We start from the raw sequence: 20,348 nt of genomic DNA on the forward strand, positions 1-20,348 counted from the left end.
CAAGTGCTGTATTCTTTATATACCAATCTTCTTTCCTGCTTCTTTTTACTCTCACCTTCTGTTCTGTTGAGAAAATTTTAATATTTCCTTTGAAGACATTTTGTTTTGTCTCTCTAAATTGAAGGGTTTTTTAGTATTCATTTTTAATAGAAGTTTTTGAGCATGCATGTGTGTTGTTATTGTTGTTGCTGTGGTTTTGATATTTGGCTTTAGATTTCCTGCCTGCCTTTTTTTGTACCTGTTCACTTCCAGACATTCTGTGGTTGCCTTCAACCTGACCTGGCATGCCTACAGTTTATGCACAAGTCTCAAAGCAGTTTTTCAGAGTTCCTCACCTGCAGTGATATTTATGTTATCACAGGTGACATTATTTTCTCATTATTTCATTTCATAATCTTTTCCTATCCAGAAATGAATACATGTGTATCACCCAAATTTAGGAACATATATAAGAAGAAACAAAAAACTGAAGTCCTACATACACATGTAGCTATTTCTAACTATATTTTAATAAATATGTGATTATAGCCCACCATTTATAAAAGTTTGTATTTGATATCTCAATTTATAAAAGTTTATAAAAATTTATAAAATTTGTATAATTTAAAAAATTTATAAAATTTTATATAAATTTATAAAAATAGGGGGCGCCTGGGTGGCGCAGTCGGTTAAGTGTCCGACTTCAGCCAGGTCACGATCTCGCGGTCCGTGAGTTCGAGCCCCGCGTCGGGCTCTGGGCTGATGGCTCAGAGCCTGGAGCCTGTTTCCGATTCTGTGTCTCCCTCTCTCTCTGCCCCTCCCCCGTTCATGCTCTGTCTCTCTCTGTCCCAAAAATAAATAAAAACGTTGAAAAAAAACTTTTTTTTAAAAAAAAGTAAGTTTAAGGCATGTATAACATTATAAGGTGGAAATACCATAATTTAAAGAGTCATTTTATTATTGGTAGGTATTCAGGTCACTTCATTTTTTGTTTGGCTATTAAAAAGTATTGTCAGTGCTCGCTTCGGCAGCACATATACTAAAATTGGAACGATACAGAGAAGATTAGCATGGCCCCTGCGCAAGGATGACACACAAATTCGTGAAGCGTTCCATATTAAAAAAAAAAAAAAAGTATTGTCACAGTACATACTGTTTATCATATATCCTTAGAAATTATTTTTTAAGTGTAATAACTGTTTCAAAGATGTGAACTTTGTAAAAACTACTTTACCACATTGTCAAATTTCCCCATAGAAAGATTATATTAATATAGATTCCAATCACTACTATGGACATATGCCAGGGCCAATATATTTTATGATTTATCTCCAATACTATTATATTCAATATTGCTTATCCTCTTCTATTTTTCTTACTCTATGGTTTAGAAGAGGCACTGAAAAGAAATTAAATTATTTAGGAAACATTGAAATATTGGTATGATTAGGTGGATATTCTTTGGATTTTATCTTAAAGAAAATTAATTCCTCTAACTCTGTCACTTTCTGTATTCTCTGATAAAATGGAAAGAAGCACATTAATTGGCATTAGATGAGAGGCGAATTCACCCTATTTCCTAAGAGCCAGGAACACTTGATACTAAGCTTGTTTACTGCTTCTCCCCTCCCTGGCCCGGCGCTATATAGACCACTGTCTATTGAAACTAAGCATTTTCTAGACCTGTGGACATATCAATATACCATGTCAAATATTGTAATAGGTATTTTTTATCTCTAAAGAATAGTGGGAAGAATTGATAATACCAATAATAGTATTATCTGATTTTGATCAAGTATTTTAACAAAGACATTCTTCCTTTTCCTTACAAATATTTGTTTTTCCTACTAATAAGGGGAAATCTTGAATAATTGTCCAATGTAATTCCCCATACTATACAGGAAAGTTAGTCTTCCATTTTTTGTTCTCAGTATAAATAGTGATCTTATTTATTTCATTGTTTTAAACCATTTTAAGATTATCTGTTTGTAGTTACTAGATGAACCATTTGTATTAACCCAATTCAATAACGCAACTGATTTAGGGTCGCCTGGGTGGCTCAGCAGGTTAAGCATCTGACTCCAGCCCAGGTCACGATCTCACGGTTGGTGAGTCCAAACCCTGCATCAGGCTCTGTGCTGGCAGCTCAGAGCCTGGACCCTGCTGCAGATTCTGTCTCCTTCTCTCTCTCTGCGCCTCCCCCACTCATATTCTGTCTCTCTCTCTCTCTGAAAAAAAAAAAGTAAACATTAAAAAAATAGGTAAATAACACAAGTGATTTAGATCAAGTGTATTCTATATAATGAACACATTTGGTCAGTTGTTTTAGAATAGTGAAAAGACAATTAAGTTCCCTTTAAGTATTTATTTTCCAAATTAAAAGATGAATGTTACAGGGCACCTGGTTGGCCGAGTTGGAAAAGCAAGGGACCCTTGATCTTGGGGTTGTGAGTTTGAGCCCCATGTAGGGTGTAGAGATTACTAAAGAAAAAATAAACATTAAAAACCCCTAAAAGATGCAGGTTATTCTATGTTTCTTTAAAATCTGATTAACATACTATATCTTCTGTTTATCTTTTAAATTATTTAAAAATCCTCACTGAAAATATTTAGCTATGAAAATTAAACTTGGCCACTATCTTCAAGGAGCCTTTGACTAGCTCTAAATATAAAGGAATTATCACTTTTTGTATCTACATGCAATTCGTGAAAGAAAAAATTAAAAATTTGCATTTCTCAGAAATTTGGATGGTCAGTAAAGAAAAAGTCATGCCATAGACCTCTGTAATCAATTTCCTACTATGTTAAAGATAAAAAACAAGATCGAGTTTAAAAAGTATGCTGCAATGATTCATTATGAAGAATGCAATGATATTAATATATATGTGCAGACTTTTACGATCTATTCAATATTTACAGCACACTCAGAATGAAGGTTATTCACGAGGCAGGGGCCTCACTACTGCCCTTTAGTGAGCAAAATGTGAAGAGATTGTTTTCCTTTTCTTCCAGGAAATTCCTCCTCTCTGCAACAAAACGAATAAACAGAAAGACAATTTGTTTCTTGATTATTTGTTTGGTTGTAAGAAGAGAAGGGCTCTAGGATGCTTAAGTATATCCTCAGTAAAGGATACTGCTGTGGGATGAAAGGAGAGCCTATTTTATAAAAGTATTTATAAAGGAAGATGATATAATTACTGAGAAGGAGGATTCACCTCCCCATAAAGACTTGTTTGGTCGTTTGTTTGCTTTTTATGACTCTTATTAGCATTGTGAGATATAACTCATGGTCTTATAAGACACCTCTTATTATTATGTTTCTATGAACATAGGATTTCCAGAGGCAATTTATTACTTCTTTCTTTGATTCACTTCAGACTTGTATCTGTTTTAAGATTTAGAGTACAATATGTTCGCTCATTTTCAAATTACAAAAAAGGTGAGAAAATAATATTTTATCTTTTTTTAAGGAAAGCCTACTTTTTATGTGCTAGTTTAGCACAAATGTTAACATTTTAAATATCACTTGTGATAAGACAGTCGTCTTTTGCAAAGCAGGAAGATGAACTTGGGTTTAGGGTTTAACTTCTTCGTGGGTTGTCAGAACCTCAGCAGGTACAGGACTCCTCTCTAACTTGGCCCAGGAAAAACGTGGCTGCTCCAAATGCCATCTGCTTTTCGTCACCTTTTGTGTAAGACTCAGGAAAGGATATGGCTAAAGCATTGCAACTAACCAAAATCTTTACAGCCTCTTCCCATCTTGGGACCTATGCTGTGCATCAAGTTTTTGGGGTTCAGGAATAAAAGTAGAAGAGAAAAATAAAGGTGGTATATAGGCTTAATTGAATTCCTTGTTTTCTACAAGGGTAAAGATTAGGATGAATGCATAGACCAAAGCATCATCATCTGGCAATTTTAGGTGGCTTCCATGGATACTCTCACATCTGCTGACGTTCCAAAACGGGTGTGTAGAGTAAGTGGAAACTTCCCACAACATTAGCCCTGTCCACATGCCAGGAAAGCAAATATTACCCTCTTTCCATGTCCCACACTCAGACTCTATTGTCAGCTCTCCTTTGTAATTCCATATTATCGGAAATCAGGAAAAAACAATGAATACACACACTTCTCCACTCAAACAGGTCAAAGGGTGCTTGTGCAGACAATGTAAACCATTCTCCATTTTATGTTAACGGCAACCTGTCAGACAGAGATGGCCTCAAATATAGCCCCCCCCCCCCGGCGGCCGGGCCTAATTAAAAGAAAGAGTTCAAATTTTACAATGTTCATGTTTATTTGCAGCAAGACTTTTTTTTTATTATCATGAAATCCCTACTCAATTTACGGTGCTTCTCTCAGCCTCTAGATTTCCTAAAAGGAACTCATTTTAATGTTCAAAATCACACTTAGCAGGATTATTCTGCCTATAGCTCCAATTCCCCAAAGGAGACGAAATGGGTCTTCCGATTAATGTTTTGTTTGGGTGTATATCACTTACCCGAAGCAGAAAGGCTTGTTGCAGAATTGAAATGTCTTTGATGTAAGCTGTTCACTGTCATGTTCACACTTTCCCAGGAGACTCCACAGTGGGTCTGCTGTTCATGGTTGCCTTGTTCACCAAAGAGAGACCTGTTAGTCAAGCGTCAGTATCGGCTGGTTTGCTAACTTTCTGTTGGACCATAGGTTGGTAGGGCACTCGGCACTGACATGAATCAGTACAAATCTGTTGCCTGCTACCTCAAACCGAGTACTTTTATTTGGTTAAGAAAAAAAAAGTGGACATTTTAAAGACACGGAGCACCAAGAAGCAGAGAACAGAAGCTCTCAAAATTAAACTTAGGAGAGAAGTTATTGCTGAAGGCGATAAAGATCAATTGAAATGATACAGGGAAACTAGCTGACAGAGAAGATGAATGTTTACTGAGAATCCCTGGTATTCAATGGAAATGTTCCATAATCAGCGAAAAACTGGAAACACACTAGTTTATGTAGCTCTGCTTCAATGGGACGGGATATGAGAAAGTTTGCAGCAGGAACGCTGAATGCCAACATTGCTTGTATTCAGAGACTTGATCTGAAATATTACATATGTTCTTATTTATTTCAAAAGGCTTTTCAAATGACTCAGTTTTTTTTTTTTTTAAATCATGAGCTGTGGGGATTTGTTTCTGACCTGGACTTCATTGGTATATGGGATAAGATGCAGCTCATGGTTAAAATATTTAGTAGTTTTTGGGTTTAATTTTAGTTTGGTTCAAAAAATCTTTCAGGTTGATCTGACTTGGAGTTCAAGGTTTTTCCAGTTGAAGTATTACTCCAATATACTGTGTACAAGTTGGTGCATAGCAGAATCCAAGCGGATAGTTGAAAAGAGTATAAGCCTAACACATTATTTTGAATGTGAAGAATTGAATCTTCTGGTTATATTCTATTAGATTAAGTTTGATAACTATTTAGTATCAAAATCAGGTAGAGTAATATTAAAATTAAAATGGGAATACAGGGCGCCTGGGTGGCTCAGTCAGTTAAGCGTCCAACTTTGCCTCAGGTCATGATCTCACAGTTCATGAGTCCTAGCCCTGCGTTGGGCTCTGTGCTGACAGCTCAGAGCCTGGAGCCTGCTTCACATTCTGAGTCGCCTTCTCTCTCTACCCTTCCGCCACTCATGCTCTGTCTCTCTCCGTCTCTCAAAAATTAATAAACTTAAAAAAATTTTCTTAGGTGGGAATGCTGTGTTCAAAGATATGTCACATTTATTAGGGTAGTTACTACCACACACACACACACACACACACACACACACACACAGGAAATAACAAATGTTGGAGAGGATGTGGAGAAACTGGAACCCCAATCCTGGTGTACTGATGATGGAATTATTGAAAGGTGCTGTTTTGGAAAACAATATGACGGTGCTTCAAAAAATTAGAATTCCCATATGAACCAGCAATTTCACTTCTGGGGGTATACCCAAAAGAATTGAAAGCAAGGACTCAAAGAAATATTTGTTCACCTATGGTAAATGGCAGTATTATTCATAATAGCCACAAGGTGGAAGCAACCCGGTGTCCATTGGCAGATGAATTGGATAGACATATGGTGTGGTATAGACATACCTTAAAATGAAGAAAATTCTGACTCGTGATACAACATAGAGAAACCTTGAGGGCATTATGCCAAGTTAAATAAGCCAGTCACAAGAAGACAAATACTGTATCATCCCACTTACATGCAGTGCCCTGTGTAACCAAATTCATAGAGGCAGAGAGTACAGCGGCGGTCACCAAGGGCTGGGGGAAGTAGGAATAGAGAGCGTTTTAAAAAGACACAGGTGGGGCGCCTGGGTGGCGCAGTCGGTTGAGCGTCCGACTTCAGCCAGGTCACGATCTCGCGCGCGGTCAGTGAGTTCGAGCCCCGCGTCGGGCTCTGATGGCTCAGAGCCTGGAGCCTGTTTCCGATTCTGTGTCTCCCTCTCTGCCCCTCCCCCGTTCATGCTCTGTCTCTCTCTGTCCCAAAAATAAATAAACATTGAAAAAAAAATTAAAAAAAAAATTAAAAAAAAAATAAAAAGACACAGGGATTCAGTTTTGTAAAATGAAAAAGTTCTTTGCATGGACTATGGTGATGATAGCATAATAATATGAATGTACTGGATGCCACTGAACTATACATGTAAAAAAGGTTAAGATGGAAAATTTTATGTTGGGTATATTTCACCACAATTAAAATTGAAAAAAATATTGCTATTCTGGTGAAATGATGGGAAGAATTTTAGTTCCACGTTTTATTCAGATGTATCATTACTTTAAAATACTTCTAAGATAATGTGAACAAAAAATTTTTAAGAAAATATTAAGACTTTGCCTATCAGACTCAATGAACTTGTGTCACTTTATTTTTAAAAAAGTAATTCACTTTTAACATCACAGATGGTGATACCATGTAGAATAAATACCTGATTCATTGGCTTTACCCAGATATTTTTAATATTCAATCAACTATTTATTGTCAAAATAGGGGAAACATTATATCTGTTTGTTGTTCTTATGAGTTCACAATTCCCGTTATAGAGAAGGGAGTGAAAAAATAGATTTTTAACACGGCACCTCAAAGCAAAGCCTACCTAGGCCCTATACCTCTAGGGTGAATTAAAGTTGTATTTCAATTTTTTTTTTAACGTTTATTTATTTTTGAGACAGAGAGAGACAGAGCATGAACGGGGGAGGGGCAGAGAGAGAGGGAGACACAGAATCGGAAGCAGACTCCAGGCTCTGAGCCGTCAGCCCAGAGCCGACACGGGGCTCGAACTCACGGAGTGCGAGATCGTGACCTGAGCCGAAGTCGGACGCTTAACCGACTGAGCCACCCAGGCGCCCCTGTATTTCAATTTTTTTAAATGTTTATTTATTTTTGAGAGAGAGAGAGAGAGAAAAAAAACATGAGTGGGGGAGGGGCAGAGAGCGAGGGAAACAGAGACTACAATGCAGGCTCCACACTGTCCATGCAGAGCCTGACATGGGGCTCGAACCCATGAACTGTGAGATCATGACCCTAGCCGAAGTCGGTCGCTTAGTGAACTGAGCCACCCAAGTGCCCCTAAAGTTGTATTGCAAATACTCTGAATGTTGAAGTGTTGCTCTGTTTTGAAAATGTCTTTGATTTTTAAAAACAGATTTATTGGGATATAATTTGTAGACCATGAATATGCAAGTATTGTAAGTGCATAAATTCATGTTTAGTACATGTAAACAGCTGTGCAACCATCATTAGTCTCCAGTTATAGAATATTTTCATCACACCATAATTTTCCTTTGTGCCTGTTTGCAGTTAATCTCTGCTACTGCCCAGGCAACTACTGCCTTTTTCTATAGTTTTACCTTTTCTGGAAATTTCATGTAAACAGAATCGCACAATATGTGGTCTTCTGTGTCTGGCTTCTTTTACTCAGCGTAATGATTTGAAGTTCATCCATGTTATAGCATGTGTCAGCAAATCATTCTTTTTTATTGCTGCATGGTATTCCATGATGTGAATATATCATAATATATTTATGAATTCACCACTTGATGGATATTTTAAGTACTGGTAGTTTTTGGCTATTATGAAAAATGCAGTTGTAAATATTCACATTTAAGTCTTAGGTGGACAAAAGTTTCATTTTCAGTAGACACTGGAATCTAGAAGAGTGAAGTTTATGGGTCATATGATAAGTTTTTTTTAAGTTATTAAGAAACTGTCAAACTGTATTCTAAAATGTCTACACCATTTTACATTCCAATTGCAATATGTGGAACAATCCTAGAAGAGAGGACAGGCAGTTTCTCAGATATTGGGGATGTTGGCCACAGCAGCATCTTTCTAGATATGTCTCCTGAGGCAAGGGAAATAAGAGAGAGAAAAAAAACAACAACTATTGGGACTATGTCAAAACAAAAAGCTTCTGCACAGCAAAAGAAACAGCCAATAAAACCAAAAGATAATCTATGGGATGGGAGAAGATATTTGCAAACAATGTATCTGATAAAAGGTTAGTATCCAAAATATATAAAGAATTTATAATATTCAACACCCCAAAAATGAATAATCCAATTAAAAAATAGGCAGAAAACATGAACAGACATTTTTCTTTTTTTTTTAAATTTTTTTTCAACGTTTCATTTATTTTTGGGACAGAGAGAGACAGAGCATGAACGGGGGAGGGGCAGAGAGAGAGGGAGACACAGAATCGGAAACAGGCTCCAGGCTCTGAGCCATCAACCCAGAGCCTGACACGGGGCTCGAACTCACGGACCGCGAGATTGTGACCTGGCTGAAGTCGGACGCTTAACCGACTGCGCCACCCAGGCACCCCAAGAACAGACATTTTTCAAAATGCATACAGATGAACAACAGACACGTGAAAAGATACTCAGCATCACACAGAGTCAGGGAAATGCAAATAAGAACCATAATGAGATATCACCTCATACCTCTCAGAATGGCTAAAATCAAAAGCACAAGAAACAACAAGGGTTGGTGAAGATGTGGATAAAAAGGAACCCTGTGCATTGTTGGTGGGAATGCAAATGGTGCAGCCGTTCTGGAAAATGTATGAAGTTCCTCAAAAAAAAAAAAAAAAAAAATAGAACTACCCTTTGGATAGGGTACTACTGGGTATTCACTCAAAGAATACAAAAACACTAATTTAAAGAGACACATGTACCTCCTAGATTTATAGCAGCATTATTTACAATAGCCAAACTATGGCAGTAGCCCAAGTGTCCACTGATTGATGAATAAAGAAGAGGTAGTATATATGTAATGAAATATTATGCAGCCATAAACAAGAAGGAAATCTTGTCATTCGCTACTATATGGATGGATCTAGAGTATAATGCTAAGCAAACTAAGTCTGTCAGAGAAAGGCAAATACCATATGACTTCACTCATATGCACAATTTAAAAAAGAAAACAGCCAACAAAGGGAAAAAAGAGAGAGAGAGAAACCAAGAAACAGACTCTTAACTACAGAGAACAAACAGATGGTTACCCAAGGGGAGGAAGATAAGGGGGCAGGTGAAATAGGTGAAGGGGATTAAGAATACATTTATCTTGAGCACTGAATAATATATGGAACTGTTAAATCACTACATTCGAAAAAAATAAAAATAAATAAAAGATCGATACCATTTTCCACTCCCATTGCAATGTGTGAGAGCACATTTCTCCACATCCTTATCAATACTTGGTATTGTCATTCTTCTTGATTGTGGCCATTCTAATGGTTGTGTAGCAGCACCTCACTGAAATTTTAATTTGTATTTCCCTAATGACTAGTGGTGTTGAGCATATTTTCATTATTATTATTAGCTGTTGTATATTTGGTGAAATAGTTGGTCACTTTTTCAATTGAATTGCTTTTATTCTTATTAATGAGTTGTAAGCCTTGTATATGTACTTCAGATTAAGTCCTTCAGCAGGTATATTATTTGAAAATATTTTCTCCCAGTCTATGGCCATTTTATTTTTAACAGTGTCTTTTAAAGAGCAAAAAATTTCCATTTTTATGAAGTCTAATTTATGATGTGTTTTCTTTTATGAAATGTGCTTGTCATATCTAAGAAATCTTTGCCTAACCCAAGATCGCAAATAGTTTTTTTCTATTTTCCTCTGAAAGTTTTATAATTTTTGCTCTTAAATTTAGGCCTGTAATCCATTTTCCTTTGTTCTTGATTTGTATGTATGATGAGTGGTAAGGTAAGGGTCTAAGTTCTCTTTTTTTGCATATGAATATTCAATTGTCTTTGTATCATTTATTGAAAATTCACCAATGAATTATTGCCTTGGCACCTTTGGTGAAAATCAACTAACCATAATTTAAGAATTTATTTCTGGACTTTCTGTTCTGTTTCGTTAATCTATTTGCCTATCTTTATGCCAACCCACAGCTTTGATTGCTGAATCTTTACAGTAAGTTTTGAAACTGGATAGTATAAGTTCACCTATGTTGTTCTCCTTCTTAAAAAAATGTTCTGATGATTCTATACCTTTTGTGTTGAATTCTTTGAGAAATTTGGAAAGAATTACTATCCTAAGAATATTGAGTCTTCTGGAGCACCTGGGTGACTTAATGAGTTAAGTGCCTGCCTTCTGATTTTGGCTCAGGTCATGATTTCATGGATTGCGAGTTCAAGCCCCACACTGGGCTTGCATTGATGATGTGGAACTTGCCTGGGACTCTATCTCTCTCCCTCATTCTCTCTCTCTCTCTCAAAATAAATAAATAAACTTTAAAAAAAAAGCAAAACACCTGTAGTTAAAAAAAATTACTGAGTTTTTCAATCCATGAATCTGGGATGTCTCTCCATGGATCTTTAATTTCCCTTAGCAATGTTTTGTAGTTCAGAGTGCACAGGTCTTACATTTCTTTTGCTAAATTGATTCTTAACTATTTTGTTTTTATATTATGAATAAATTATTTTCTTGATTTAATATTCAGATTGTTCATTGCAATATACAGAAATAGAATTTACTTTTTATATTGATCTTATAGCTTGCATTTTTTTTAAGAAAGAGAGAGAGAGAGAGAGAGAGAGAGAATCCCAAGCAGCCTCCATGCTCAGCACAGAGCCAACACAGGGCTTGATCCCATGACCTTGGGATCATGACCTGAGCTGAAATTAAGAGTTGGATGCCCAAATACCCAACTGACTGAGCCACCCAGGCACCCCATAGCTTGTAACTTGTTAAAACTAATTTATTAGTTCAAGGGTTTGGGTTTTTAAGTACTTTTTGTAAGAATTTTCTACTTATCAGATTATGTTGGTCTTTGAATAAAGGCTGTTTACTATTTCTTTTGACTTTGCATCCTTCACGTTCTTACCCTCAACTCCTTCAATTTGCCTTTTGCTCCAAGTATTCTTGGATTCCTCTCCTACTTCCTTCCTAGAGCTTTCTTTCTAAAAATTCTAACCACCTTTCTTTGGACTCGCAATTTTTCTTCGCGCTGTCATAAGAAAATGGAGAGAAATGTTGTCCTTTATACCCTATATATCCAAACATTTAGTCACTTCATTGGATTATCCAGTTCAGGCTGATATATTATCACTGGGGGACTTAGACAACAAACATTCATTTCTCACAGTTCAGGAGTACAGGAAGGCCAAGATCAAGATGCCACCACATTGGTTATCTAATGAGGGCATTCTTCCTGGTCTGAAGATGGCCATTTCCTTGCCATCTTCAAATTACATGGCAGAGAGTGAACAAGTTTTGGTCTATTTTCTTATAAGAACACTAATATCATCATGGGGGGGGGGGTACCACCTCATGACCTCGTCCAAACCTAATTACCAGCCAAAGTCTCACATCCTAATACTATCCCACTGAGGGTTAGAGTTTCAACGTATGAATTTTAGGGAGACATTCAGTCCAAAATAGTTATGTTGATGAGTTTATCTCTAACACCTTATCTTTTTAATCTCTGTTTCCACTACCCTGGCTGGATTCATATTCCCTTATGCTTGTATTATTATAGTAGGCTTCAATGCTCACCTGAGGTTGGTCGGAACATCCGGTATGATTTTAGATTCAAGGATAAGCAAGAATGAGCAGTTTAAGTTATTGATTTTGATTTACTCTTGAAGAAGCTATAAAGCAAGGCAAAGTGTATAAAAAAGATGATGCAAATTAGGTGGTTGCAGTTACCAGCTTTCTTTTCCGTCTTTGGGAGGCATGTTCAAATGCAGTCAGAGTAAGCCTGTTAAAACCTAAAAAAATATCACATATGACTCTGTTCCAAACCCTTTAAGCAATCTGCATTTCATGTAAAGTGTAAATCAAAGTTCTTAGGGTTTTCTACAGGCCCTGTATGATATGGCCCCTTTACCTCTATGATCCTATGTCTTACTAGTGTTCCTGGCTCAGTCCGTCCCAGAGTACCTGGCTTTCTTGCTGTTCTCCTACAAGCTAGTGCACTTCTCTCATTGTAGGGCCACTAGGCTGATTGTTCTGCCTGAAACATTCAGCTCCCAGACATTTGCAGATCTTTGTTCACATGTCATTTTACTAACGAGGTCTATCCTCCTTAACCATTTGACACTTACAACGCATTCTTTCCCTCTTATCCTCAGTCCTCCTTATCGAGTTCTAATATTTTCTTCATAGCTTTTGATACTTCTAAACTACTGTGTTGACTACTCATGTATTTACATGTTATATTTACTGACCATGACTCTATATTCCTCCCAGTTGGGAAATAAGTTCCAGAAGGTCAGACATCTTTGCCTAGTACTGTGCCTGTTACACAGTATGTGTAGGGTAAGTAATTATTGAATTAATGAATGTCTCAACCTTGGGGCATACTTCTTTTTATCCCTGCCTGTGCTTCGGGGCCCAAAAGTTTTCCCTTTAGGTTTACTGGGGCCTTTCACGCTCCTAGAGACGTTCTCATCCAAGCTTACCACAACCCAATTCATCTTCCACGTTATTTTTCTTCCCTGTGCTCAGGAGCCTTAATGCTCTTTGGGTAATACTTCTGTCTTCCATAAAAACCTTGGCCAAATGAAAATCTTTCCCATTTCTACCAAACTGCATTCTAACACCACGTGAAATATCCTATTATTCTGTTGTGTTATTTGTGCTATCTTTATATATTGTCTTTCCAACAAGTTTATAAGCTTGTTTGATGAGAACCATACCATGCTATTTTTTTGGTGATCTCCAAAGGTCATATAGAGAACGTTCAAAAGAGGTTTGTTGTTAAGTCACACTTAATTTCATTAACTTAAATTTAACTTGGAATGTCTTTCCTTAACAATGATTAATAAACCTTGGATCCATTCAGCCATATTCAAAATATTTTCTTCAAATATAAGATCAAATTTTGCCAAATGTATATGGTCTGTTAATATGAAACTGATAATGTGCTTTTCTAAGAAACGATTTCTCACAGTTTTGCTCTCAAACATTTTTTTTTTTAAATCAGCCAGACATTTTTTGGGGTTTGTACAGATTGTATACATTTCATTCAAATTCTGAAGGTTAAAGCCCTCAGAAAATATGTTGTGTGAATACTCTGGGTTCAATCTTATCATGGCAAACCACATAAAAATGCAGTATAATATCTAATAATTCTTGTCTTGAATAAATTACGTGCTTATTAACATTCCAAAAATAATTTCACATATGTGTCTCGGGAAATGGAGTCACTTTTCCAATTTGTGTTTACTATCTAAAAGTGTTAACGTATTGATTCCACATGGGATTTGGGAGGTCTGGGATTTCATTGTAATGTGTAGTTTGCTTTAACAGATAATGTATCTTTCTTTAATGATAAAACATCAATTAATAATATTATTACATATATGAGTCTGATAGGCCATGGCAAGAGTCATCCAGATAAGTTAGCTCCAAGTTATTACATAATGTCCAAGAAGTTAAGTTCTTCACCAGCTTTGTTTCTAAAGAAGAAAGAAATAGAAAGCACTGGGAGAGATGGAGGAACATAATTACATTGGGTTATGTGGACCGGTGCTTCAGAGTGTATGTTTCCTTCTTACAATTACATTTATTGCTTTCAGTTGACATTTGTCCATCATTTCATTACCCCAGAACTGGTCACTTGGTTTTGCTAATTTCTTTCAGTTCTCATTTTAATGCTTAAGAACATTAGAGTGCCTTGATATCCTAAGAAAAATTAATGGGGTTGTATTAATTTTTAATAGTTTAATATTCATTCTAACCATCTGATAGCCAAGCAAAGATTTCCTATCTGTGTTGTTTTAAAACCAATTTTAAACTAAGTTATTAATATCCATGGGATTTTCTTTACACTCTTTCCTCTGAGCGATATGTTCAGAATGATTTCTTCCCTCAGCGGCAAGTGCCCAGAGTCGCGCTAAGGAAGACTCCTCCCTGGTCTCCTGCACCGCGCATGTCTTGTCCCTGCCTTCCAAGCCCAGCCCCACCCACCACTTCTTGCCCCTTACTCTCCATCTCTACTCTTCCTCTGCCTCTCTTCCAGACCCTCTGTCCTTCTCCTTCCAGACTTCCTTAAGCTTCACATAAAAGAGGCACGCGGCTGAGGGAAGAACGTGCAAGTTCTCTCCTACAAGACGAGGTAGAAGTGCCAAAGGTATCTCTCTCGAGTTTAATTAGCAGCATAGCACAGCAATTAAAAGCACAGACTCCAAAGCTTGGGTTCATATACTGGATTTACTTCCTTCTAGTGTATGATCCTGTTTCTTAATTTCTAAAATGCTCAGTTTTCCTCATTGTAAAATGGAGATGATAAAAGCCCCTCCTTCATGGGGCTATATAAGGATTAAAGGTGTTAATATTCAAGTTAATATATAAAATCTTTGTTGTGATATATAATGCACCCAGAATAATCCCTGGCACATAACGAGTGCTAGTTATGCTCTTACTATGTAATTATTAGCATGCTACTATACTATCACTGCAGCTAAGCTATTGCTATATGCATTGTAGCCAATGCTACTATTCAACTTGTTCACAAATAATGAAGAGAGGGGGATTTCATGGCAAATCATGCTAGAATGTGTTGTTCTCTGGTAAAGAAAGATTAAAAAAAAACATAGAGAGTGTCTCCTTGATCGTTAAGCACATGTATAGATTCTACTAAGACAAAACAAACTATAATGTTAACTAGTAATTACAACCATTGCTTAAATTCACAAACTTTGCTTTTATCTTTGAGAAACACGCCAAAATCTCCAAATCTTTAATTTCAGCGTGATCTATAGTTGCTAACTATGCAAACTCTGAAAAAAAAAAAAAGCCAGATGCTTTGATGGAAGTATATTGAAATTACAGGAAATTCAGCCCTTCTGGAATGTTTACGTTTCCCCACATTTTGTTTTAGACCTAGTAGAAATCAGTGTCTTCCTTTCCCACCGCATCCTCACTAGGTCCTTTTCATTACTTCGTACCATTTTGCAAGATCAGGAATCCTTTGTCTCAATAAAATTAAAGAAAGAAATAAAAACAGAAACCTGTATAAACTGCATACTTCACATTGGCATTTAAGAATTGAGATTCCAATAGCAATACTAGAGGCACAAGAATGGATAATTGTGATAATTTTACCATCTAAGAATCAACTGCCGTTAACTGTGTGCTGATAAAGGGTAGGGTCTGTGCTAGTGAATTCTCTGGTGGATAAAACACAGGGAATCGCTCATTTCATCATGATCTTAGGTGTTGTCCTAAGTGCTGGCAAGAACAATGAATGAGACGCAGCCTCGGTCCTCACGGCCCAGCGAGAAGCACAGCCGCCGCTGTGGAGGATCTTGAACCTGATTTTCAGAAAAATCCGTGGCTTGCAACAGTCTCACAAGTTGAGTGACAGAAACCAGGCTCCAACTTTGCATTTGAACAAGGTTCAGAAAGAGGCGTTACCAAACTGTGGTATTAAAAATTGAGGAAAGCGACCCCCCCAGGGGTGGGTAATTGGAAGGGAGTACAAGCAGCCTTTTTGATACAGGGGTTGATTATATGGGTTGTTCACTTTGTGAAAATACACCTGTGATTTGCATGCTTTTTGGTATGAGTATCATACTTCACTTACAAAAAGTCCCATGACTTATTAGAATTCCAAATGTATTGTCCTGATATTCTTCCAAATTTCTAAGGAGAGGTGTGATACCATTTTCTTCGTTTTCTCTTTCTCCAGGCCTCACACCTTTCCTGAGGGCAGCCTTCATGCTCCCTCTGGACTGACTTAAACGCAACATTAGCCACTTCCTTGGGTTCTGCCAAATATCTATTAGCCTGCAGATTTCATTGGCTTCACAGTTTATTAGAGATTTTGGAAGGACACATTGAAGTGGGTTATACTACAGCAGTATATATGACTTTAAATGTAATAGGTATTGTTCATGACCATGTCCTCTGTTGACCCACCAATATGGAGCTCCAATGCATCTAGTTCTAGATTCACCCCTTATCTCTCATTTGGTATTTTCTCCTGTTTATTCTTCCTGCTCCCTCTGTATCAGCTATCCCTTGTGCATCACCTCCATCTTCTCCAATTTACCCGACTCTGGCTGAGGACAGATGTTCTGCGTATGCTTTTGACTCACTTTATTCTGGCAGCATCTCCACTCAGTCTTGCACCAAGGGCTGCATCAGGCTCTTCCAGTGCTGTGGCATGGGGTACAGGGGAAGCCCATGTGCGTGCAAACCCTGAAAGTGCAGGAAAGTTAATGCCTTCTGGCACTCTCCTCAACCCAATAGAGGGCTGATGGATAAATGCTACTCAATGGCACTTTTCAAGTGGCCAATTCTGCACGGTATTCTCCATGCTCCCCAGAGAAGTTTCTGGAGTGCTGTGGTAGAGGCAGTGCCTTAATTAACAACACACATCCTTTTCTCCTTGCTCATTTTACTCCTGTTTGCTAACTCCCGCCCACTGTGACTACCTTCCAAATAAACTACCTGTGCAGAAGTCTCTGAAAACATCTATGGGGGATGATGGCTAAACAGTTGGTACCTAGCAAGCATCCAGATCACCGTAACTAAGTCTCTTACCTGCCATGGAATAGGCCAAGTGGAAGGCTGGTGGAAGACCAAGTACTGGATAATCCAGGGGCTCTAACACATCAGCGGTAGGAGGGCAATGGTAATTTGAAGGATTATGAGATGGACTGGCTGCTGTTTATACCTTGGAAGACGTGAGCAAAGAAAATTACAGAGTTAGCTTAGCCAACTATCAAGTCAGGGCATGCTGTGAAGGAAGGATTTCCAGGACAGCATCTAGAAAGACCCTCATTTCCTGCAGATTTTACTCAAAAGCAGATGCAGGAATTCCAAAGGAAAATAAGAGTCCAGCCTTCAAAGCTTTCCTATGCTTTGCCTTGTGGATCCACTGCCTTTCTATCACTGTCGTGCCTACATGGGCCGTGAAAAGTAAGGCCAGTGTGGCAGAATGTAGAACATGCATGGTTCCAGAAACATTAACTCTCTTCCCAAGGCTGACCTAGCTACTATACTTCTGAATATCTGCCCTGTCATCATCAAAAGTTAATGGTGATTTCTCTATATGGTATCACCATCTACTCCAGACTTGCTCTTATCTTCCCTGACAGAAGTTCCTCTACCCTCACCATCACGTAAGAGCTTACACAATGCCTTATTCATTGGCATGAGTTTTTCCATAGTATTATCTCCAAATAAGGGACCCATTTTGTAGCAATGGGTGTGCGACCATAGAATGGACTGGTCCCAGCACAAATACATGCACTTCACGGGAGCAGTCCATCGAATAGAATGAGAATAGCCTATTCAAATGTCACCTGGATGCTAGCCTGGAAATAAAACTCTGTAGTGTTGGAATGATGAACCAACAGCCAATATATGGTACTGTGTCCTCAAAATCTAGAATATGTGAGTTGAAAAATACACATTAGATGTAAGGTTGGCCCCTCTCACCACCATTTCCAGTGTCCCACTTGCAGAATTGGGGTTTTCAACCTTAAGGTATGTCGATCTAGAGGTCCTTGTTCCCATAATCAGGGAACAAGAGAACTGACAAGGAGTAACATTTATCCACAGTTCCCTATTGACTGCAGATTGCCCAAGAAGTAGTTAACTTTGCTGAATTTACAGTCTTTGCATATGTGCAGGCCTAGCAGGCTTCCCCTGGAATCTCGTGCCACAGTTCCAGTTTTCTACTGGATTCAAGGTTTTCTACTGACCTTGAAACTATGACTATTTCCAGGTCACTTTTGGATCTTTATCCTAGTGGACTAGCAGACAAATAAAAGAGTTCCTTACTACCACTAGGAGCTAGGACTACCGTTGCATATGGGGACAGGAAGGGATTAACTAGAACATTTCTCAGTGTTTCTATACCTTGTAATAATGGCAAATGGGCAGCTTCAGTAATGACCATTCAATAATGGCAGAGCTATTGAGGGCTCAGACGCCTCAGGGGTAAAAGTTTATAACACCCTACAGGCAAGCAGTCAGATTAGCTGAATTTATGGTTTAGCCTGAGAAAATTCAAAATAGGTTATGAAGACAAAAGATGATGACTACCAGTTAAGGTCCTATGACCAATATAGCAGGAAAGGGGGACATTGGTGTCTTGTTTCACAAACGCTTCCCCTACTAAGTTTTTTTAAGGCCAAAACTCGAAGACCTATGGATCGGACTTCATGAAAGACAGGAACGCTGCAGTGGGTAAACTGTGTCAGATGCCTCTTGTTCACTAACTCATATTTTCTTGGCCTCATCTCTGATTCCAGGCACGGCTACAGCAAATTAATTGTGCGTAGGCTTCAATTTCCCCGGAACTGACAGCGTCTTGTCTCAACCATGCACCAAAATCTTTCACGTTTTCTTTGACATTGTGCTATCAGATGCTTGGTCAGAGCCCAGTCAGGCAGGGGAGATGTACACACAGCCTGAAATGTAAGGGAGTTGAGTTCACGCCCCGCGGGAAAACCTGCACCGATGGGGGATGCAAGATGATCAAGAAATGCTTTTTTTTTTTTCCCCTTTCAATCCTCAGGTAGAAATTTAAGACACTGAAATATATTGTTTTTTTCTTTTTTTTTTTTTTTCTCTTTCACAGTTTCCATTTCTGTGGTCATTTACCCTTGCTCCCTGAGACCACCTTTCAAAAAACTACTTGTATCCAAGTCTTAGATGCAGATTCTGCATTCATTATTAAAAGCACACTTTCTTCCCCTTGTTTCATTCAAAGCAGCTTCCTCCCTCTTGTGATATGTTGACACCAGCTAAAATTACTGTCCCGAATATCTCATCTGTTCCTAGTAGGCTTCTGAAAGTATATTCTCCAAATGGAGACACTCCTTTCCTCAAGCACAATTCAGATACCTCCTTTTCTTTCTTCACTAGCTGATTCTCTTTAGCCTATAGATGGCTAAATTTACTCCTATTGAAAACATCCACCTACACAAACACAACCATTCACCTAGATTCCAAGACAAAACAAAGTTGCCAAGGACACAAAAAATATGCACTTGATTTTTTGCCTTTCTTCTTCTCAAAATAATAGCTGACAGCTATCGAGTGCTTACCATATGCCGGGTGCCATTCTAGAAAATCACATGCAATATCTCGTTTTATTTTCACAAAACTCTGGGTGGTACTGTCATTGCCCCTAAACGCACAGAGTACAAGGCTATATAGTTCTTTAATGTTGAATGGCTTGTTCAAGGCTGTATTTTCAATGTCCAAGCAGGGATTAAAACCCAGGCATCTCTGCCTCAGTGCCTCTGCCTCTGGTTACTGTTTTCAACTCCTTACCTCTTGTTCTTCTCAATTCATCACAATGGCTTCCCATCGAAACAGCACTTGCTCGGGCACCAGTTTTGTCCTAGCATGCTAAATCCAATGGCTAGTATTCATCCTTGTATTACTCAGAAGAATGCAGGGCTTAGTAAAGTTGATTAGCTCCCTGTCTTCTGCGTCTCTCCTGACTGGTGACTCTTAGCGTTAGTTCATCGTCTTTTACATAAGTTTTCTCTTTTTCCCCAAATGGAAGAACCACGATTGAGAGTTTTAGGCTCAACTTTTTTCAATTTTTAAAATTTCTTTCAGTAGCTGCAACCACTACTCATAAACAACACAATTCAATGGAGTATTGAAGATCTAATTGGCTTTATTAAACAATTCATGAAGCAGGAAGCATCCCATCTAGCAAATGGAAAGGAGCTTTGTCAAGGCTTAGAAATGGAAAAGTTTTAAAGGTAGAGAGGGAATGCAAAAAAAAAAGACAGTATTAGCAAGGAACGTGTTATTTTCGGTGAGGTGGCCCTTCCACGGGGAATGGAAAGGGTCTAGCAGTAAGTTTCCTAGTGCCGGCCAGGAAATTCCAGGTCTCCTGGTGCAAGGTTACA

General features: G+C 38.1%; 1 long non-coding RNA gene and 1 other non-coding gene across 2 annotated transcripts in view; one reads left to right on the plus strand and one right to left on the minus strand.

The window, feature by feature from the left end:
- The window catches only part of LOC121031591 (uncharacterized), a 45,590-nt gene that overhangs the window by 20,518 nt on the left and 4,724 nt on the right, over positions 1–20,348 (minus strand). Inside the window, exon 2 of the long non-coding RNA XR_005790787.1 lies at positions 4,478–4,588. This is a non-coding gene — a long non-coding RNA (uncharacterized LOC121031591). The remainder of the gene's footprint in view (positions 1–4,477; positions 4,589–20,348) is intronic.
- Positions 995–1,101, plus strand: LOC121032556 (U6 spliceosomal RNA). The gene has a single exon (XR_005791366.1). It is a non-coding gene; the product is annotated as a U6 spliceosomal RNA (small nuclear RNA).

The sequence above is a fragment of the Herpailurus yagouaroundi genome, unplaced genomic scaffold (assembly GCF_014898765.1).
Source record: "Herpailurus yagouaroundi ecotype Mexico unplaced genomic scaffold, PumYag 141, whole genome shotgun sequence".
Classification (NCBI taxonomy): Eukaryota; Metazoa; Chordata; class Mammalia; order Carnivora; family Felidae; genus Herpailurus; species Herpailurus yagouaroundi.